We start from the raw sequence: 25,816 nt of genomic DNA, 5'->3' as shown, positions 1-25,816 counted from the left end.
CATCATCACAATTAACAGTAACACAGGGGGTAATACATTTGCCCCTATATATGTGCATTAATGGTACTTTGAACCAGTATGAGGCTGACAATTCCAAACTAAGCTTACAACTGTAGCAATCTTCAATTCACTCACCCCAAAAAAATGCATGTGATACAGAATTTACTTATTAATTTCAATTGTTTTACGATACAACAATATTCAATTGTTGAGACATCAAAGCTTACCTGGAAGCTCCTCCTGGGATGTGCTTTCTATCTCAGAAGGTGTTCTACGCACATCCAGGACATGCTGTACTGCACTCTCCTGAGAGCTGTCTGGAGCTCTCAGATTGACCAGTAACTGTTCATTTGGGGTTAGGGGTGTTTCCTTAACAGGCCCTCCCTCAATACCCATTTGGTCATGGCCCACTGCAGCTGCTTGCCTCCTTGCAGATGTTGTCATGATAGTGGCACTGTTTCACACCTGTTCATAAGTAATGCCATGGGCACCCATGGCATTGACATCATGAACAATCTGCTGCCATATTTGCATCTTACGAGCCATATTTCCATATCCATTTTCCAGGTGAAAAGCATCATGTTGCTGATACCCATCTACTATGACTTAGTTTTCAGCATCAATGAATGGGGGGTCTCCATGGAGTGACATACTTGTAGGTGTCCAAAAAGGCAACAGAAGTATAACACACAAAAGTATTACATAACTACAAAAATAACTATTTCCAGATAAAACAGAAAAGGTAGCCAGTCAGTATTACCCACTGGAGAAACATAAAACAGTCTAGAGATGTGAAATCCTAACAGGCAGGAGGGAAAACAAGGAGAGTAACAAAAGAAACATATCCTTGTTTGTGCCATAACAGTAAGTCACATTTGCCCCCCCCCCCAAAGAATAGTCCAGTCTTGTTTGTGCAGTAACAGTAACTCAACCTTGCCTCCCACAAAAAAAAAAAAAAAAAGCAGGCAAATTATCCATGTTGCTAACAAAACCTCTTTGATATGTTAAAAGTGCTATCAAAGAACCTGTCCCTGACACATTTGTACATATTTATCACATAGCATTCCATTTTCATGTATTGTCAATCATGTGTACCTCTGAAATGGCTTCACAAACAGGCCCATGCCATCAGTGCACTTCTGACTAATGCATATAGATAAAATGACGTTGCTTCACACTATTCTTAAATGCATTTCAGCATATGCAGTGTATAGGTAATAAAATGGCAGCACACCTGCTGAAGTTCACTACTCCTGTGGGCAGATATATCCTGAAGAAAAAGTATTTTTTCAGTCTTCCATACCTATACATCTCTCCTCACCATCAGTTTGGCTAGCTACACGTATGCCCTTTTATAATGGTGTAGAATATTAATGGATTGCATCTGTCTTTGTCTGTGTTTCATACATGCAAATTACAGCATAAGTGGCTGAACTGCATGCTAATCAACCAATCCAACATAGTGGAGCTATTTAACAAGCTATGAAGCATCCATATAGACTTCATGCTAGTTTTTCCTCCGTATGTCAAAACATTTGGAGTACAGACAGGAAAAGTCTACACAGACAGAAAGCTAGGGGCTGCTGCTTTAATCCACTTATATGTGCTAGGGGCTGAAGCCAAACCTGCTGCTGCCAACAGACCTAGGCCAAGAAGGGGAAGAGTTTTCAGGCCATGTTTAACTTATTACAACCTACATGATATGGAAATTGTAGAAAGCAATAGGGTGGACATGGACACACTACAGGAACTCTGTGACCTCAGCTCAGAGCCAGAGCCCAACTGAGGGGAACAAATCCCAGTGGAAACTAAGGTATGTGCAGCCATTAGAATATTAGGTACAGATACCTTTCAGAGACCAACAGGGAACATGCTTGGGGTTTCACAGGCATTAGCATCCTGGATCCTCCACCAATTCCTGGATGCTATGCTCCAACATGCCAGTGAGCACATATGTTTTCATGTAGTTGTGAGAAAAGGGCCAGACATATGAAACAGCTCTACCAGGCAGTGCACTACCCTGTAGTACTGGGTGCCATAGATTGCATTCCTGTAGAAATGAAGGCACCACCAGGGGAACATGGTAGACTCTAAATTAACATTAAGGGCTACCACTCTATCAACTGACAAGTCATGTGTAATGCCAAGAGAATCATCTTGAACGTGTGTGCTGGCAACCCTGGCAATTACCATGATTCACATATATTGCACACCTCCCCGCTATACCAGATGGTTGTTAGGGGGGATATCCCACACGGTCATCTACTGGGGGATGTAGGCTATGCACAGGAATTATGACTGATGACACACATCAGAAATGAGTGCACACTCATAGAAAAATGCCATAATGAGGCACATGTTCAAACCAGAAATGTCATAGAGCATGTGTTTGGGCTGCTGAAGTCATGGTTCCAGTGCCTAGATACATCTGGAGGAGCCCTGCAGTACAGTCCACAGACATGTACATAAATCTTCACAATATGTGCCATGCTGCACAGCATAATCCTGAGGAAAGAGCTGCAGCAGGATCAGCAAGGGGAAGGGGCACACTGCACACCACCAATGCCAAGGTCACCACAGTTAAAGGCAGATGTAGAGTGAGAGGGGGAACCACCAGCTGCTGTGAGTATAGGCTGACATAAACATGCTCAGTATGCCTTTGCATCGGGTAAGAGACACTACATAGCACACTCACTCACCACCTAGGGGTCTAAAACCTTCCTCCTACTCACATACATATAGTGACATTGATGTCAGGCAACTCACACAACCTTTACCTCCCCATGTATTGGCTGTGTACTGCTTGAATCAGACAGAGTCATCCCTGGAATAGTGCTGTGGCAACTGCTGCATTTACAAGGTAAGTCCTGAACATGGAGTGTATTGTTTAATAATATTATGGCATATCCTTTCATTTCATCACTTGTTACAGTAAGCAAGTAAAAGGTGGGAGATTTGTACCAACATTGCCGTAACATGTGACAGCAGAGACTTATTTGACTTATATGTGTCCATTAGTAAGTAGTAGGCCTCAGGCATCAAAGAGTCACAGTCATACCTCTCAAAAGTACTGATGATCACTGCATGCCTCAGTTTAGCACCATGTGTTTGTACTGGAAAATCATTGACAAGAGAAGTTAGAAAGTAATGATACACATTACAGTTTCTGACTTCACAACCCTCACAAGATCAAACAACAGGCAGGATCCAAAACAAGGAGAGTAACAAGAGTAGGATATCCTTGTTTGTGCCATAACAGCAGCTCACCATTGCTCCCCCCAAAAGAACAGCCCTTTCCTGTTTGCACCATAACAGTAACATACCTTTGCTCACCCCAAAAGAATAGTCTATGCTTGTATGTGCCATAACAGTAGCACAGCTTTGTCCCCCCAACAGAATAGCTGTATCCATGTACATGCCATACATAAAAGTAACTCACTTTTGCTTGCACCAAAAGAACAGTCTGTGCTTGTATGTGCCATAACAGCAACTCAACTTTGTTTCCCCTTTCAACAGAACAGTTGTACCCCTGTATGTGCTGTGATGCCCTGCACTGTCCCGGTAATCAAGAAACCTCAATCTTCACCACTGGAAACAGTGGGGGGATGTACACACTGGGAAGATGACAAGTACACACACAGTAAAGTGCAATTTCCCTTAAGAGCACACAAAGATCACAGTCAGTCTGGTGCTGGTTTATCCCTTTTCTCCAGATCCCCAATAAGACTCCTCAATGGCACAGCTATAGAGTTGCGATCTCAAATGAGTGGTCAAGCTAAGACCTCCAGCACCCCCTCTGTCCAACCAGTGCTTCGCGTCCCTGCCACAGTACCTGACACACACACACTTTGAGATTTGATTTATATACAAATACACAGACACACCTGGGGAAGGCTGGCACAGGTTTACTAACTATGCCCCCTTCTGCCCAAATTATAAGGTAGTTCCAGCTGCCACTAACCACTACTTTTCGGCTACTTAAGGCCCTTAAGAAAGGGTGAATATCCTACTGTGTAATGTTACTATTAATCCAAATGGTAGTTTGACCAAGAGCAAGGCTATTTAGGATTGGCCTGTACAGTGTTAGCAAATGCATATGCAAGTGCTCTTAGAGCTTAAATATGTCTCACAAATATCAGTCGCAAAGATAGCTTTAAATAGATTTAATAATAAATAATAAAAGAACAAGAAAACATTCAATAAATAAACACAGTGACTTCTGAGTTCAAAATCACAGGAAATATTTTAAAGCAACATTGCAGGACAGTCTCAAATAAATAAAATATCTGATCTATACTTTACTAAATTCCTGTCTGAATCTAAAATAAATTACTGTACCCTAGACTTACTTACAGCAAGGCAAGTGCAGATGTTGGTGATAACTGGATGTTCTTGTTAGGTCAAAGACAAAGTACAAAATGCCCAGACTCTCTCTCTCAGATAGTTCTTAAATTGATATCAAATATTACTGCTAGGTTAGCTTGGATGACATCACTTTTTGTCACCTGAACTCAGTTCCTAGGCTAAAACCCCCATTGTAGCATTTGACATCTCCTTGTGAAAAATGCATATCTCTCAGATGTTTGCAGATTTTGAAAGTCAGAAAAGAATAAAACACTTTTACATTTTTAAACTTAGTAGTTACTTCTCTTTTAAGATAATACAAAAAACTTCTAGCTATGGACATGTGTCTGCTTCTACACTGAAACTGAGAGATAACATCTCTTGTTTATGGTCCAGCTATAAAGTAACCTAACTTCAGCTATTCTTAAGTTTTGCAAGTTAATCTTCTATGTCCCAGTAGGGTACACTGTGGATATATCTTTGAAGCTCAGTAATGTACAAACCCTGTTCAACACATACCCCCGGATTCATGAAGCTCGGCGCAAGGCCGGTGTAAGGCCTGCGCCGGCCGTGCGGCGTATATATGGTGTAGTAGTGCCATATGCATATTAATGAAGGTGCGCTGCCACCACATCCACGTGCATAGGACACGTGCGCGAGTGCATGGGGCGTTACTAAGCTGCGCCCGGAGGCATGTCAATGTCGGCTGTCGATGAACAACCTAAACTGCTGAATATTATAGTCCACCTGCAATAGTAATCGCACCTATCAGTGTCCATGGTTAATGAAACGTATGCAAAGCATGCAAGACAGTTCCCGGCCACACAAAATGGAGAACCAAACAGAAATTCACGCAACACAATATGAGTTTCCATCCATGGAACAAATGATATTTAAAATCGTGTGTCTGTAATGTACTGCACTGTAAGTAGGTATACCCAGTGGAAGTGAAGCGCATCATGTCATCGCGCCGCCAATACACACATCTAGCCCCATGGGCAGGGTCACCAGCAGTCCCACAGTGGTAGTGATAGTACACAGCTGGGCAGTTGTGGCTATAAAACAACTGTAAAGAAACCTGACAGTCCAAATTGTATACCAAACACACACAAACATATGTATATTAAAATGTGCTATACACATGAACAGGAACGTAACCGGCACATACACATAGGATGCTATATGCGGAACCGGGATATCCAAAAGCAGAACCCATGCATGCAAATGCAATACGCAACAACCCCTGTATAGCACATAACCCGCACCCATGTCCGAATGTCCACCAAATCCAGCTACCAGCCTTGCGCATCCGTACACCTACACATAGCGAGTATTTCCCATATGTAGTAGGAAGTATCATCCTAGGCAGTGTCAGGATTGCAAATATGTATCCCACGTTTGTAAACATCCCATCACAGTTACGTAAATCCAAATGCCCGCGCGTTCATGTTCCGGCCAAATGTGTGTACATCCCGTGTGGGATAAGTAACCTGTTGAAACCTCAGAGTTGTTTACACGCCACGGTGTCTAGTACTGTACACATCTGGACAAAACATGTATGTGTAGTCATGGTATTGCTCAGTTTCTAGACAGACATGCAAAACATACTACGCAGGATGGAACAGCTGTCCACCATGCAGGTCTCCCCATTAGGGTTGCCACCTGTTCAGATGCCCAAGGTGGGACATCCGTTGTAGAAATGTGAGAATTTGCTGGATAAAACATACCCCCCCGGCCAGTGCAAAGGACAGAATTACACTTGTATGCCAAGATAAAAGCTTATTTCATAGCATTTGAATAGCTTATGCTATCCCAAATAATAGTTATGTGTTCCAGATACAAAATACCTGTATCATGCAACTAGTAAAGAAAATAAGAAATATACTGTTGTCGTAAAATCACAAAAATCACAGGACATTTGCCATGTCGTAGGTTTCGTCGCAGGACACAACTGTCCAAAGTGGGACTTCCCCTCGCAAAGAGGAACAGGTGGTAACCCTACTCCCCACTGAATTATCGACAGTATATATTCAACTCAATCACATACCGACACCACCTCTCAACCTATTACAGCAACAAAATCTGGTAATGTACTGCACTGTAAGTAGGTATACCCAGTGGAAGTGAAGCGCATCATGTCATCGCGCCACAAATACACACATCTAGCCCCATGGGCAGGGTCACCAGCAGTCCCACAGTGGTAGTGATAGCACACAGCTGGGCAGTTGTGGCTATAAAACAACTGTAAAGAAACCTGACAGTCCAAATTGTATACCAAACACACACAAACATATGTATATTAAAATGTGCTATACACATGAACAGGAACGTAACCGGCACATACACATAGGATGCTATATGCGGAACCGGGATATCTAAAAGCAGAACCCATGCATGCAAATGCAATACGCAACAACCCCTGTATAGCACATAACCCGCACCCATGTCCGAATGTCCACCAAATCCAGCTACCAGCCTTGCACATCCGTACACCTACACATAGCGAGTTTTTCCCATATGTAGTAGGAAGTATCATCCTAGGCAGTGTCAGGATTGCAAATATGTATCCCACGTTTGTAAACATCCCATCACAGTTACGTAAATCCAAATGCCCGCGCATTCATGTTCCGGCCAAATGTGTGTACATCCCATGTGGGATAAGTAACCTGTTGAAACCTCAGAGTTGTTTACACGCCACGGTGTCTAGTACTGTACACATCTGGACAAAACATGTATGTGTAGTCATGGTACTGCTCAGTTTCTAGACAGACATGCAAAACATACTACGCAGGATGGAACAGCTGTCCACCATGCAGGTCTCCCCACTAGGGTTGCCACCTGTTCAGATGCCCAAGGTGGGACATCCGTTGTAGAAATGTGAGAATTTGCCGGATAAAACATACCCCCGGCCAGTGCAAAGGACAGAATTACACTTGTATGCCAAGATAAAAGCTTATTTCATAGCATTTGAATAGCTTATGCTATCCCAAATAATAGTTATGTGTTCCAGATACAAAATACCTGTATCATGCAACTAGTAAAGAAAATAAGAAATATACTGTTGTCGTAAAATCACAGGACATTTGCCATGTCGTAGGTTTCGTCGCAGGACACAACTGTCCAAAGTGGGACTTCCCTCAAAGAGGAACAGGTGGTAACCCTACTCCCCACTGAATTATCGACAGTATATATTCAACTCAATCACATACCGACACCACCTCTCAACCTATTACAGCAACAAAATCTGGACAAAGCCTAAAAGGATGGGTGGACAAATAGGGACAGATGTAATTACTGCTCTCACAAACTTCGAAAGTTCACAGAATAATAGTATGTACATTAGCATGAAATGTTGTGAAGGATGTGGGGTAGTCCCCGAGTATTACAGAGGTCCGTACATTTATACTGTAACAAACCTTCACATATGTTGACTGTACTACTGCATACCTGTAGTTAATTCATAGTTAAGTCATGTGCAAAATAATAATCCTCGTATGAATGAATACAGGAAATAGTCAAATGTGAATGGGAACACCACTCACTGTGGATTATGTATTGTAACCACCCCCACCCATATTATGTATTGCCAACATTAAAAGCTGCTGACAAGTGCCCAAACACCTGTGTCTGTAAACACAGATAAAATGTTTAAAATGGACAAACCCTGTCCATGTGCTTTGTCTGACATTTGAACACGGTCAGGGCAGTTCTGTTCACCAGGCGGACAAGCCTAAACTCAGATCACCACATGAACACCCTGACAATTAAAGACCTGTATGTGTCAGGGCTATAAGCCTTGGGGTTCTGAATATCCCTGCAGTGATTAAATATGCAGCTTGGGTCCAGAGCAGTAGGGAATAGGGAATGTGTAACATGTAGAACCGCATTTTTCCCAGCAGGAGAATGGATGCCTGTGTCGTAAGTGAAGCGGTGAGGCATATGTTAATGTAGCTATGTACTATGGGTGTGCATATAAATGAGTCAGAACACCAAAAGTATAGTGGTTACAGCATCCGGCCAATGTGAATGCAGTCCCGGTTCAACTACGACAACAGCACATATAATGTGAAAGTGTAATGAATGCGTCTGTGCTGTACAGACAGTTAAATATGTAAAGGTGAACGTGTGTTTCGCATACGTCCGTTAACCGGATTACAGATAATTTACTGGTACTGTCACAAGTAATAAAGCCCATGTAAGCACAAAGACTTAGTAAACATATGTAACCCACAATAAGGATATGCATGTGCGCCTGCGCATAACCCACAATAAGGAAATGCAAGTGCGCCTGTGCATGTGTGATTCGCTCACAGAATAGTAAATGAATGCTATTTCCCCCACGTTAGATATACATGGCTCAAACCTGTTAACTCAGTAAAGTATGAAACCGGACAAAGGCATGCAAACTACCGGTACAAATAGGGACAAACCCCAGATATGTGCCAGAACAAACATAGAAAGTGGATAGAATAATGGGTGTATCAGTAGCATGCATTCTCTGAAGGGTATGCAGTCATAACCTGAACTGCTTGCCAGTATTTCCCACCGTAAGTCTCAAATGAAATGCCACTACATTGCCAAATAGACACAGGTTTATGTAAAACACACCGAAGATAAAGAGGCAACCAGCTGTACACTCTGCGACAATCTGTACAGTGGAAAGGTATCGTATGGATATAGATATATGTGTATACACATAATCCACAGACATAAACCAAAGCAAGTTATGAAATGAGGATTGTAGATGTATATATGTATACACAACAGACATATATCCCGTAGATATGACATATGTACATAAATAGGCCACGTTATAGCTAATATGTGTAGACAAACAGACATGCACGAAAGGTGAATAAACTGCTGCCTTCCAAACCATTGGCCAGAAAGTGACAGTCCAGCAAGTTCTACACTTTAAACATGCATATAGGTGTCCATTACAGGACCCCAAAAATTGATCCATACGTAGTGTCAACCGACATTGACGCAAAGTAAGTGACCTCAGCAAATACGATATAGCTGTACATGCAACAGTAGCAGGTGCAAGGGTGATGACACATGTGTCGATAGAATGTATGACGTACGAACTGATAACCGGAGAGTGGGGAGTGCATATAAGTGTCTCCACACTTCAGTACCACTCACATTAAACATGCGTAATGGCTACTGTAGAGGGTTGTCAGGTATGGGAATCATGGGTATGCAGAAATGGGCCTAGGTGTTGTTTGGCAGAGATTTCGTAGGCCCGCCCAGTGGGAGTGATGTGGGTATAGCACATGCCTATATTCTCAATAATGGGGCAAACCATCCACTGGATATTGCGTAAACCATTTTGGGAATATGTAGGGCCCTATATCAGTGTCATGTAGGCGATTATCATGGATGGACATGCGTACGACCAAGATGGTAACCATAACTGGCAAACTGTCAGAATAAGACAGCTGCACTAAGGCATAGTACATGAAATACAAATAGGGACTATATTAGATATACCCCGGACAAAGTCAGAACATTGTGAGAATACTGGCGTAGCCAGGAATACGAATGTTATGAGCATTACTAATCATGTAATGGAAATGTCAGTCACTATTATCTAACCGCACAGTTCGTAATGCCTTGCCAGCAATTTACCAGAAAGGCACATTACTATGACAAATGTAACAAGGGCAAAGGTCAAACGTCAGGGCGTTTACCCATAATGTGTACAGGTTAGGGGTATGAAGGTAACTTGTCCAAAATACATGTACAGAATTAGTGATACTAGGTGGGCAGGTGAGAAGAAAGACATCAGGACAAATGAGAAAACATGTACAAGTCATACGCATGTACTCCGACAAATGTGAATGACAACGTATGCCCTGTGAATGTCAATGTGGAAGGTTAATAGACACAAAAGTAATGTGTCCCTCAGGGTGTCATGCAGTGTCACCGTAACAATGTCCAGTCCCCCATACTCGTACATGAGCTCTGCCACTGACGGAAAGCGCAAATACCGGCGCACACATATGGTACATGATAGACTAATTAGTGTGGATAAGCAGCTGTTGGCCTGTGTGAGGAATACAACTCTCTGGGTGGGTGTGTCCTGCAATATAAGTGTAATGGCATGTGGCCTGTGATGCCGCCATACAGTGTGTGTATTGGTGTCAGAAAGTTGATATCTTGTATCAGACACATACTCCGCAACTGTACAGATTTACGCAGAATGTGCAGAGTTCTGCATCATATGTTTGGTGTGTTCCACGTAACTTCAGTACCATTCTGGCACATTCCTGATAACTGAAGTCATGAAATAATGACAAACATGTGATTAAGACACCAAATCCATCAGAAAATCCATACTAATGCAAAACCTATTATTGTGTCAACTATCTACGTTTGTAAGAGCAACATGTCAATACTGCCCCTATGTGTCCCACTATCAGATAAGGCCTTGTCCAGAAGTTTGCTCTAGGAGGTGGAGTGGTATGATCAGAAACAGATACATGTGTGAGGAAACAGCATTATCGACTGCAAGATAATGCAGAAGGTATGAAATGCGCTGCAGTAGGACATTCAGTACTGTCCGCAGGTATGTGCTGACATGTCAAATGACGCAGCGGTCTACATGAAGTACCTATAGGGCTGTCACCTATACAAATGATGATAGTGGGACATACCCACAGCCATGCACACAGCACAAATAGACATACACACAGCAAAACTAGGCCATGATACATGAAGCCTCCGGCGTGTACGAGTACAGTGAGAGTACAGCTAGGATAGATGTCTGCCAAGATATACAGCAAACGCCTGTAACACGGACGTTGCATGGACAATGTTGGGATTTGCAACATACCCCATTGGTATGTGAAAGCTATGCAAATATGCGATACATGAAACAGTCAGCTGTCCATGCAAGAGCAGAGTTATGGGCAGAAAATAGATTTTTATATATATATATATATATATATATATATAGAGAGAGAGAGAGAGAGATACAGACATACACACACAGACACACACACACGTGGCAGGGCTGGTAATCGAACTTACACATTACTACCCTATCACACTACAGCATGACGCATTTACAGAACGTGCTACCGAGATTACTAAACACAGCAGACCCACAGGCATTCTACTAGGTGCGTGTCAACATCCGCAAAGACAAAGATGTCAGCAGGATATATCCGTGGTGCGAAGCATCTAAAAGCATAACCTCAGTCCCCAGGCGGACGGGAGCATGCACACACACACACGCACCCACTTGGCAGGCCTGGGAATCGAACTTACACCTAACTACCCTATCACACTACAGCATGATGCATTTACAGAACGTGCTACCGAGATTACTGATCACAGCACTCCCATAGGCATACTTCTAGGTGGGTGACATCATCCGCAAAGGCAAAGACACCGATAGGGAATGTATGTGTTGTGAGGCATGTAAAAGCATTACTGTGTCCCCAGGCAGCTGGAAACACACACACACACACTCACACGCTTTGCAGGGCCGGGAGTTGAACATACACCTAACTACCTTATCACACTACAGCATGACGCATTTACAGAACGCGCTACCGAGATTACTGAGCACAGCACTCCCAGAGGCATACTTCTAGGTGGGTGACATCATCCGCAAAGGCAAAGACGCCGATAGGGAATGTATGTGTTGTGAGGCATCTAAAAGCATTACTGTGTCCTCAGGCAGCTGGAAACACACACACACACACGCTTGGCAGGGCTGGGAGTTGAACATACACCTAACCACCTTATCACACTACAGCATGACGCATTTACAGAATGCTCTACAGAGATTACTGAGCACAGCACTCCCAGAGGCATACTTCTAGGTGGGTGACATCATCCGCAAAGGCAAAGACGCCGATAGGGAATGTATGTGTTGTGAGGCATGTAAAAGCATTACTGTGTCTCCAGGCAGCTGCAAACACACACACACACACACACACACACACACACACACACACACACACACACACACACACACACTTGGCAGGGCCGGGAGTTGAACATACACCTAACTACCTTATCACACTACAGTATTCCGCATATACAGAATGTGCTACCGAGATTACTGAACACAGTACTCCCAGAGGCATACTTCTAGGTGGTTGACATCATCCGCAAAGGCAAAGATGCCGATAGGGAATGTTTAGAGAGTGAGCAGTCTGAAAGCATATTACTGACCCAAGGTAGACGTAGACAAACAAGGCAGTGCTGTCATCGGGCCAACTAAATATCTACGGAGCACTACAACACTAAATAGATACAGGATGCGCCACAGACAGTACACCCTTCGTGACAGCAACCAGTGTGTTCAATGTAGGCATCCATCGTGACATGGAAAATGGACATCTATTGCCTGGATGACCACCATGGCTATACAGGATGTCAATGGCCATGCCCACATGCTTAGTATCACACGTCTGTTTGGAATGTACTGTGTGTCCATCTACACAACGGCGTACTGGGCATGCTCACACACTTAGCAGTTGCAAATGGCCGTCTAGCATGCACACAGACTCTAATCAGGGAAGGGCGCAGTGTGGAATGTACTGTGTGTCCATCTACACAACGGCGTACTGGGCATGCTCACACACTTAGCAGTTGCAAAGGGCCATCCTGCATGCACACGGAGTCTAATCAAGGAAGGGCGCAGTGTGGAATGTACTGTGTGTCCATCTACACAACGGCGTACTGGGCATGCTCACACACTTAGCTGTTGCAAAGGGCCGTCTTGCATGCAGATGGAGTGGAAACACGGAAGGTATCAGATTGGACTGTACCGTGTGTCCATCTACACAACAGTGTACATGGACTGTACTGTGTGTCCATCCACACAACAGCATACTGGGCATGCTCACACACCTAGCTGTTGCAAAGGCCTGTCGTGCATGCAGATGGAGTGTATACACAGAAGGGCACAGTACAGAAGGGCACAGGAAGGTATAACTGTCCTCACACACAGGGCGGTCACACATGCAGCGACCTGTACACACACAGCTGCCATCACAGCTGTCAAAGGTGCAGGTCACACACGTACACACTGCAGTGTACACTGTAGCTGTCAAGTCAGCACCATGTCGTCGGTGCAGCACTACACAGCCTTACAGTACCACAACACCATGTGACACATGACCACTGGGCTGTACAGAGGTGTACACCAGCTGTGCAGAGTACACATGCACCAACAGGGATCCAACAGGTGTTATGCATTGCAATGATACCAGTATACATGCACAGGTCGGCTCAAGACATACCACGGCCCTTACACAGCTGTGACACCTGACTGTTGCTGTACACCAATGAACACATGTCTGGATATGTCATACATGTGATTATGTGGATGTGTGCATGGACTGCACACACAACACATACATACATAGCCTGTGATGTACCTCGTGCATAACAGTGGCCTAATCAATGCTACACACATGAATGGAAGGTGGGCCCATGTCTGTTGAATGCCCACACTACAGGGGGTAGCAATGTTGACCGGGACACATACCCTTGTACTGGTCGCCTGTGACACCCATGATATCATACCACAGTCCATGTGTTATGTATGTCAACACATATGTCCAACAATAGCAATGCATACAAACATGGCAACAGGAGACACATGTGACATCTGTACTGTGCATGCAGCAACCATGCATATGCAGTGGCCGATGTCCGTACCATAGTTGCACCAACCAACGACATGCAGTCGCAATGCAGACCCATCATTGACACCCGTATACGGTGACATACAAACAGCACATATGGAGGGATGTGTGTACATAACGTGGTGTACCACCTGTGTAGATGTATGTGTGCAGGGGGTGGCTCACAGTTGTGTCACACACCATCCTATCATGCCATGTGCAAACAGTACGCTATGTCGCTGTTACGTGACGGTGCTGACATAATGCATACACAGCGGTCAGGTGTTACCAACTATATGTCACATGGCACCTGTAACACCTACAACCTCCCGTGTGCATATAGCAGCACATTTTCCAGGTATAGCGTTGGTACACATAATGCAATCAATACCGCTGCATGTCTATCAAACGTGTCATCATATGCAGGTGTATAATTCCCAGTACTGCCATGTGTGTCTGAATGTGTGACCAGAGATGCCACATATCGCAGGGAATATGTCCCAGTTGTTACACATCCTTGTACACCGTTGTAGAGATCTGTACATACGTCAGTGTGGGAAGCATGACGTCGGCCGGTGTGGTGCATCACACACGTCGGCTGTCCGTATACACATGTGTGGTCACCACAGTGTGTGTGTGTCTGTATGTATGTGTGGTGCTTGGTGTGAGGGTGTATGCTAATATATGGTGAGAAATGATCACTAACCCCACGTGGTGACAAACCCGTAATGGTGATGCATTGCACTACCCTGTTGATGCCATAGGTCCCAGCCATACTGGCTACCTGTGCATGTTCCTTCTCTGTGACACGTCATGTGGGTGCATAGTACTGTGAGGGTTATGACCACATAGGCAAGGGTCCCCACCTGCACACTATGGGGTGTGCATTATAGTGGTGTACACCCCGTGAATGTGGCCATGTTCCCGTACTGTTACAGGGTCCTACTGCTGCACAGTGTGGCCTCCAGCTACCAAGTGTCACCTCACAACATCATTGGCCAGACCGCTGTGTACGACCCCTGCACCATGTCACCATACCTGTAATGTGTCCTGCTATGTATGTCACGTCTCTGTCCAGTGTAGCCTGTGGCACTGACCACATGTGTCAGGTGCAGTATATGTGCGGACATCTGTGTCATGTTGGTGTTTCCAACAGTCAGGTTGAGGGTACATGTAGCATGCTGATATTGCCAGACGTGCCTGTGAGCAATCCACAGTTACATGTGGGGGACTGCAAACACTGCTACCTGTAGGCACATGCAAGTACACCATAGGAGGGAACCAGGGTATCACAACCAACATGGTGCTACAGATGTAACCGAGACACATACCGTGAACACATCACAATGCATGCTGCACCTGCACTACATGGTATGACCGGTGCATGCCGACAGTACACAACCTATGTCACATACACATCTCTCAGTATTCACACACAACCACTGCAACATGCACATCCCTCACTATGCATACACAGGTAATATTACATACACCTCTCACTATGCTGTTCACCCTGTGCATCAGAATATTTGTGCATAACCCTGCACCGATGGTGTGGATGACAGGGATGCGGCACAGGCTTCATCATATGCACAGGGTGATATGCTTGCCAGGGGCATAGGCTGCACCAATGGATAACATCATGTGTGTGTGTAAGGGCCGGTGAGTTGACTGGACATGTCTGTGCAGAATGCATGTGGATGTTGTGGAGCCCTACAGTTGTGTTTTCTGTGTGCGTGTATGTGTGTACACAGTTCTGCCATTTGTGAGGCCTACACGGGGTATAATTGACAGCCCCAGATTGTACAGAGCAGGTTGTACAGCTCACTGTGTCTGTCCACGGCCACGTGACCTGTGCCTGCCTGGGGTTGCACGGGCACTACCAAGTGGAGGTACAGAGTGGCTACTGTCCGACGACACATGTCCGTTGGAACCATGTCCCCACTGAGAACGTCCAGGGCCACGTGCACGTGGCCTGCTGTGTCCTGGTGTTGACAGCACAGCACCAGCTGCACTGCTACTGCTACCGGCACTATGGGAGTGGGCATGTGAGGTGGCATGCTCACGTCGACCTACACTAGGTGGTGTTGCCGGCCTACGTCCACGTGGCCTACACCTCACTCCTACCAGATGTTCCCGCACAGACAGCTCCCGCTCATGGATTGCCATGCCTCGGTCAAGGATTCTGACCATTTCACCTAATCGCCTATCCAGAACATTAGCAATCTGCTGTTGAGCATTTGCCAATGCCTGGATGTTGTCATTTAGGGTATGGATAGCAGCCCTCTGCAGCCTCTGCCCTTCTCTGTTCTGCCAGTCAGCACGTGCCTGTGCCACCATTACAGTCTGGAACGTGCGTCTGGTGATACCAGCTGCTGCGCTCTGTCCTGCAGGTGTATGTCTGCCAGAGGTCCTCCTACGAGCAGCACCAGCCACATGCCTGTGTGGCACATCTGCAGTCATTACACTGACACCATGGTGTGTAGACACACCTTCTGTAGCCACCACATGTTCCTGTTCCACGCTAACAGATGCTGACTGTCCTTCCTCTATGGCCACTGGTGATGCTGTATGTGTTGGCAGCAGAACTGTGTGCGGGGAAGAGGGGGACATAGCTGGGATGGTAACCATTGGCACAGATTCAGCCCTTGACAAACCTGCCTGTACCTCATGCATATGTTCATCACTGCTAGTATCTGTGGGGACACTAACATCAGATGGACCGCAGGAGGGTAACGCACCTACATCACCTGTGAATGCAAATAAATACTGTAAAGTACAATAGACACAGACACACATACACACACACACACACACACACACACACACACACACACACACACACACACACACACACACACACACACACACACGCACAAACACAGACACACACACACACACAAACACAGACACACACACACACATAAACACAGACACACACACATAAACACACACACACACACACACACACACACACACACACACACACACAGCACACACAAACACAGACACAACACACAGACACACACACACACATACAGACACACACACACACACACACACACACACACACAAACACACACTCACAAACACAGACACACACACAAACACACACACACACACCATGCATGTGATTTGTCAGATAGCATGCAGCATGCCTGCGATACAGCAGAGGGCATGCAGCTCAGACATTAATAGTGTTAGTAAGCATACCTCCCTGGGGTGCACACTACAGCAAGCAGGTGTCATATCAGTAGCCATGCAGTTTACACAATCATGGTAGTATGCATGCATCCCCGTGATACACCATGTGGCCCAGACAAGGATAACAGTACACATGGCTGACGTGACCTTGACATGTAATCTGCAGACATGTGCATTAACATGCATACATGTCTGACACAATGGTGTCCTGACACATGTACAGCATCATAATGGGCATCACATTGCAGTGTTGTGTGTATGCCCTACAGATAGAATGCATGTTTAGCAAATGTGCATGAGCATGGGAGGGTAGTGTGAGCCATCTACATTGCTATACAGTGTGAAGTACAGACACTGTACCATTGCATGGCATCATGAGGCATCTATGTTGCTGTAGAATGCATAATATGTACACATTGCATAGCCTTAACTGCAACACAGTCATGATGTTCAACAGATCGTATATGGTAGACTTCAGTGACACCTCCAGTAGCTGTGCACAGGCTTTTAGGTTGTCCAGTGTACCACATCAACTGTATAATCGGTCAACTAAAGCTATAATTGGACCATGTGTGGACAATGTGCAACAGGGTGTATACACATCCCAAGTACTGTGTGGCTACATGTCTCTGGCCATCCCCCATGGCCATGTGTGCACATGTGTTAGCCAATTGTTTGTGATGGGCATCTATCTCACATGTCTGTGTTGTCCCATATGACATACATCCATAGGTGTCAGATATGTCACAATCCACAGGGTTATGCAGACAACGGGTTGTATGTTTGGTATGTGGGGTATAGGTCATGTGATAGTGTGACAATATTGCAGACAGAACACTACATGTCTGGGCCATGTTAGGTGGCACATCACAATGTGTGCACCCAATGCAGGGGCATATGACACATTGGTGACACCTGTGGGTTGCCCATTACACAGCTCACTGTGTGGTACTGTGTGCGTACCACACATGTTGTTCCAATGCATACTACATATGCCTCCAGTGTAGAACACCTCCACCATTGTATGCACAGCTGACCACACATGTCGCAATGACAAGTACTGTGGTTTCAAGTCGGTGTATCATTACGTTTGTATATATTGCACATGGGTGGCCTGTGTGAATGACGGGTGGTGCGAACTGCATATCGTGACTGGAACAAACGTCAGGTGTGGAAGTGTTAACTGGCCACATGGCAAATAGATCTACACTGTAACATGCCTGATACTGATGACAGTCTCACCTGCAACAGACTCATGTCTGTGCGGCATGCCAGTGGTACCTGTATAGGAGTGACACACCAGTATGAACATTATCCATGACTGTATGACAGCCACAGGTTGCACTGTGCATGTGAAAACATTCATCTGTGTAATAGCATATAGTATGCACATGTGTGCATACACAACGTAGCATACTGTAGTATGCAGCATGTGTGTCCACATACCTTGCATATGTTGTTACTTCACATAATGTACAGTGACACATGCAACTACATGGGATATAATAGCCATATGTGCAGTACTGACTTACCAGGCAACTCCAGGCTCATTGGTTGGGAGACATCCACCTCCACGATGGCAGCTAATGTTTCTGGATGCTGTTCCCTGGGTGTCCCCAGACTGGCCAGTAGCTCCTCAGAGTGTGTGAGTGGGGGCTGGGTTAGTGGCCCACCACCTGTTCCACCTTGTTCCCTGGCGATTGCAGTGGCACACTGTTTTGCATGTCGTATCAAGTCCATGCAGTGTCTGCGCACCTGCTGGTAGGTGCGGTTATGACCACCCACATCGTTCACCCTCCTGCATAGATCCTGCCACAGGTCATCCCGCTGCTGGGCATGCTGTGGCACATGGCTGAACAACAAGTCATAGTTGTCACGGAGCTATGGGATGAGGACATCATCCTCCTGGCGGGTGTATGCTGGGAGGCGTGTACTGGGCATTATCTGTAAGACATAATGATGGTGACAGGTCACAGTTTCAGAGATGTACAGATATACTGCTGCACATACATTCCTATGACATCTACTACATCTGCACAGTTATCTTTGCAAAGCATCATGACACTGACATGACTGATGTGTTTGTGTCACACGTCACACCCATTATGCATTGGATATCATCACCATATATGTGTGTCACCTCATTACAGTGTTCATACTCCATGTAAATGCTGTCTTGCTGTGGGCATGTCTATTTGCCTGCACTTGTGTTCTTACCTATCTGCACATGCCTGGATGTGTCCACGGTACTACTGTTGACCTGGATGCTGTGTATATGTCACATATCAACACAGACACAGCTGTAATGGACTTGAGCAGTGACAATGCACACATACGCATGGACACCTGTACATGCATGTGTTTTGCCATATACATCTACACAGCACTGTACAACTGTTCACCATCCTGCCACGGATCGCCTGTATTGCACATGTGATAGACATGGGACAATGGCTAGTCAGATGACATTCGCAGGGATGGTTTTCAACCATAGCATGTGCGGGCACGTTTTCCAAGCTGTACAAGACAGCCATTGTGCCACCGCAAGGTGCATCAGTGCCACATTACTGATCCAGTCAGTTGATAGTACATCTACCTTGCGGCCATCTCACCATGTATGACTGGGATGACATGTGCAGCTTTGATGGACAGGGTTGCATGGTATAGCGGGAGTATGTCACATATATGGCACAGGGATCTGTCCAGCCTGTGGCGATCCTAGTATTAGGAAGGTGGCTGTCCATGACATATGTCTTATAGATCAGGATATGGACATGTAGCATGTCCATCATCATGGTGTAGCAAATGTCCTTCTGCAAGGTAGACAGCATGCTGCATAGTGGAGGTGAGGATTGTGAAGGCTGGTATCGCACATCCATGCATAGCCATTACCCCGTACAGGTGGTATGCGATCCAATATTGGTCACCACAGTGCTGTATATGCCTGTCCAGTGATCTCCGTGCTCATGGATGGCAACCTGACATGAAATGGGTACCTCATATGACTACCTAAGGGGCCTGGAGATGTCACCATGTCGGGGGGTGCACTGCACAGCACCATCCCTTACACAGTGTCCATAATGTTGACCACAGCCTAGGTAGTAGTTTATGGGTACAGGGATGTTCACCTAGCGGTGACACTGCTGGTATCATCCATCAGACTGTGCACATATGTCACACACCTCACCCACACAGCCCATTCTGTATGTTGTTCACAACACTGACACAGCTATACTGATAGGTCATGGCCATTCACAGCCTTACATACACAGATGCTTAACATTTGTCTGTGTGGTATGGGCTACAATGAGGGTGGGGTACAACACATTAACCCTGTTCTACTGTAGCTGGCACTGGTGTGCTGTGCACATGTCAATCTTGCACCTTTTGTAGTTGTGAGTCTGTCAACAGGTCACTGGTGGAACACTCCTGTGACATGCAAAGGTATTTGTAATCAAATATCCGTGCTGTCTTGTACATCTGTACTGCTAACATCTACAGTGCTAATGGTTCATGGACATGCACACCATACTCAGCAGGGTTATAGTGCGGTGCCACCCTAATTGACTGTCATCACCACTTGTGGGTTGATATTATCCAACACCCTATCTGTATTGTATGGTTATGCTAGGCACTTGTTCAGAACTTGTGAGCATGTCATGAGTTACTGATTACTATAGCACCCATTCCACACCATATCCCACAGGTACACTGGCTGTCCTACACTTCCCAGCTTGCTTATGGTACAACAGCTGTTGTAAACACGTAACGCACATATCCTGTGGGGCATGGTTGTATATACAGGCATGTCCAACTGTCATGTACCAGTGCTACTGCCTGTCTATATGAGGGATATGTCGTACATGTGGCAATAGAGAAATTGTCTCATGTACACATTCAATGCTCACCTCCCAACATACGGCACTACAGCCTGTGGGGAATGCACTTCTGCAGCCGTGCTGGGGGCATAGCTCGCAGGTGTACCTCATTACGAGGAACGTACCTCATATGGGGTTCTAAAAGGTGCATGTTCCTCAAGGTTCCACATTGGAAGGGTCTGTCACACATTCATTGTTGTAAATTGTTTACCTGCTAGCCATGGCTAAATAGATGGGAATCATATTAGTTCATTAGAATATCTTTTTTATACGTAAAACCAGCCTATTTTAGCCATCATATGCCCTTCCTAGTTGAAGCTGTTAGTAAGCCAGTTGTAAGTGTTCCACATTTTGCCCATTTGTCACACAGTATGAGGGCTAATGTTCCTCAGTTTGGGGACAGGAGGTTGATAGCTATGGCTGGGGGTAATGCTGTCACCAACCCTGACTGCACCTGACAGTCATTTGGGGATGTATAACATTCGCAACACACCCCACCCATCACATAGTCTCACATGATCTACACCACTGGCCACACCTAGGAGGACAAGTTGTGCAGTACGTCTCCATACTCACTGTAGGCACCAGAGGTAGCCCCCATCATGGAAGACAACATCACCAGCTTATAGCCCACAGACTCATGTGTGCCCATCACATACAGCCAATAGTGAGTTATAACATTCACAACACACCAGTCATAGATGACTCTGTAGGGAGTCACACTGCAGTTCCACACAGCAGGCTACACAAGGCGTTAGTCGCTTCCATCTTGCTGTCGGGTAACTGCTTCTGCAACATAACCTATGCACCCATGCCACACCTCACCAGGTACGATATGACTGTCATTCTCCATGTTAGTGTGACTGCCCTGTGATGCCACTTCACAGACTACGTGTGCAGGGACATGCAATAGCTCACCAGTCTTATAGCCCTGAGGGTGTGGGCCAAGCCCTGGGGAGCATTTTGCATTCGTCTGGACACGATACCACTGTACAATGACTGACTGTGTCACTTCAACAGTTGCCTATGTTCCTATTGTCATTCCACAGGCATCTGGTATCTGTCCGCTATGACTGACCTGGTCAAACACAATGCTGTGGTACAGATGACTTGCACCTGTCAGCCCTGGGAGTACAGCTCACATGTAAGGCACTTGCTGCTTCTATACTGCCTGTCTTGCACAGTTTCCAATAACTGTCACCAGCAGGGCGGTAACTGGCAGGCACGACATGGGGTCATGTGACACAATGCTTGCATCTTCCTCTGTGATGCACACAGGCAAGACACACCTTATAATGCACCAATCAAACATCTCTGCAGTGACTGGGACCTGCCTCTAGGCTCTGCAGAGCACACCTGCAATGACAGGTTATAGACAGACCATACCTTTCAGGCACATACCTGGACCAGCACACCCACAGCTGAGGGGTTCCCATATCCCACTATGTTTTGCACACATCCTGGCAAGTTACTTAGCACAATGCATCAGAGGTGCTCCACGTGCAACTAACTGTGTCCGGGACCGCTATACACATTGTAACAAGAGTCAACATCATACCCCACGGGTAACATACCTTCTATGTTGGTATAATGGACAGTGGGCCTCAGACAGCTACTACTGATGTGTGACTGACACTACCCCACACTTCACTGGGATAGCCACTCATGTACTGACACATCCATGAGTCATACCCTCCGCTCTGCTGGGTCAACCCATACACACCACCTCCAAGACCTACATTACCCTTGGCATGAACACTACCACCATGTGACTGGTGTTACACACCTGGGGTTATCCCCTCATTGGGTATTCCAAACATATGCTAATTGACCTTGTTAGCCACATCCCGGCAACACACCCATCACAGCATACACAGTACATGAGTACTATAACACCTACTACAGATGTCTGCTGACAGCGGTTGTTAACATCATGACACCCGTGCAGATGGACAATGCACATACAAATGCTTTCACATACCCCAGTGCACTTCAATAGCATGTACATAACTGCATGGATCATGCTATTCCACACAGAGCCATGATGGTACACACCAGATAACAGACGCCACTCTGGTGGTCATGTTCCATGGACATATGATGTACAACAACAGGTGTAGGCTGTTGCACAGTGGTGTACATTCCCATGTGTGGGGTGGCTCACTGGTCAGCCGTGGTGGGGCCACAGGGTCCCTCATCACATACTCCAAGACTAGCTACGTAAACATGACTGCCACACATTCCGGGGTGTACCACCAGGTATTATGGTGGTATATCAGTAGTCGATGGCAACACCCACATCTGCTGCCGCATACAACAGTCACTCAGGAACATTGCAGACCCAGGTGTTGTTGCCAACATGCTGGAGGATGGATTCAATGCTGACATTATACCCTCTCACTCACTACAGGGCCGCAATCTATACATGAACATTGTGGTGTCCCTGTGGTCACACCTACACAGTACTGACCTACACTCTATACATCCTGGGACACTGGCCCCATGTCACCTTCCAACGTCCCAGGCTGTGATGTCCACCAACCTCTGAATTACATGTCTCCCCACTAGGCCACCATATTCAGTAATAGCCTTGTTTCAGGCATTGTAGACCCTGAATGGCACACAGCAGCATTTATCACACTACACGCAGGTGGCACCACATTGCACGAGTGGGACTATAGTCCTACACACCTGACTGGACTGTTCTGCATGGCTATGGGGCACATCATCAAGGACGTCATTCACAGAGACATTGTTGGGCTCCCGTCCTTTGCTGCCACCCGGGTTGGGCTTGTTAGGGCCAGAACATGGCCCCTACACATGGTGGACTTCTTTCATACAGTTACCAGGGCAGTTGCTGATGGTACGGGAGTCCACACATCCTACATTGTCCTCTCATTGCCTTTCAGCACCATTCCCCATTCTGGTATTGACAACATACACATCCACCTGCACATCGTACCCTGTGTCTCAGGATGTTATGCTATGTGGCTCATGGACAGGACACAGAGTGAGGCCAGCATACCATAGTACCTACTACATGTCAGGTACATTTGGCATACCACGGTCCTCAGTCATAGGGCCCCTCATGTTCAGTATATGCTTCACTGCGGAACAGGCTAGCACATGGGACTTTCCCTGCCTAGCTTTCAAACCCCTGCATACCAAGCACCATGATTGCTCCACCAGCTGATACTGACTCCAACCATATGGGTGTCGCTGTGACAGATACATAATATGACTATCATGGCATCAAGCTGCATGACACAAGGTGCATGCACATCACCTTTGCATTACACCATTCACCCACTGACTATCACATGGATGGTAGTCCCCTACATACATATCACATTGTACATGTTTGCAGTGCACACATATGTCGCACCCACACCTGTGATTACCGTATTGCCACTGTGGCATGGATATCCTTCTACATGGCCACACCTATCTGTACTGGGTGTGTAGCTGGTACATAGGCACCCATTGTACCTCTGAACTCAAGACATCTATACACATTCAAGGGTACACCACCCCATTTAGGGTGTACCTTACACAACAGCTACAGCTTTACATGCCACAACATTAACACGCCATGATGTTTACTGAGCTACAACAGTTTAAATATGCGGCTGCACTACGGACACCACATGTGTACACATTTGCATACTACATACTCAGGGGTGACCTCTGCTGATCAGACAGGGTCCATGTCCAGAACATTATTAATGGATATACTCCTCATATGCGACATAAGCAGAGGCCACTGTGAGCAACATGCTCATGGATATGTGCACACATGCCACAATGAGTGGGATGTGCTTCTGGGTTACATTTCCAAACTGGACACTCACCATGCTGTTGAACATAAGTCCTATGTACATCACGCAGGGACACTCAGTAGCACTGTTCATGTGATACCTCCCTTGGTGGTTGGGAGACACATGTAGGCCTAGGATCACTGCAGTGGCTGTACTGTGCAGAGGTGCAGGTGACACCTGGCTCTGCTGTTCACAGGACACTACCCTAGAGAGGTGCCACTAGTGTGAACACTGTAGTTGTGCTTACACATGGACTTGCCAGACTGCATAGTACCCCACTATGCACCTGTGAAGCTATTACATGCCCTTTGTGCATGGTTACTTGGTAGCCCTTCCATTTAGATTAGCTATCATGCTATTACTATGTCCCACACCTACAGGCCATATGTATCCTGTTATTGTACATACCAATAGATGATACCTGTGGTATGCATGATATGCCTGTTATGCTGTGTAGAATATCTGTCATATCTACCTATAATACTATACATTACACATATTTCACATAGCATCCCATAATGCAAAGCATACTTGCACAGCGGGACCACCTTACATATGTCATTAACGTCATATGCCCATACACATGCTTGCTGTGACAGTATACCAACATATACTATCCCCTGCTATGGCACGTCCTCATTGGACATACCCTACCACTGACGGCGGGTTGTATGGAATTGTTCTGTTTAACGCCCTCATGTAGCATCCCTTGTGGTGTCTGTGCTGTGTACCTTGTGTCCCACTGCTGGACGCACAGTTTCTACAAGCGTTAGTATTCTCAGCAAGTACATAAATACCTTTCCCCACTTTATGCATTGTGGACACGTTTAATTAATGCAAACCAGGCTATACATACAGTAAAACTAATTAATACAGATCATGCTATACATAACCTTACATATCGGGCGTTCTATATACCTTG

The sequence above is a fragment of the Protopterus annectens genome, chromosome 5.part1 (assembly GCF_019279795.1).
Source record: "Protopterus annectens isolate FY-2018-M chromosome 5.part1, PAN1.0, whole genome shotgun sequence".
Lineage (NCBI taxonomy): Eukaryota > Metazoa > Chordata > Ceratodontiformes > Protopteridae > Protopterus > Protopterus annectens.
Note: the sequence above shows the minus strand (reverse complement) of the source record.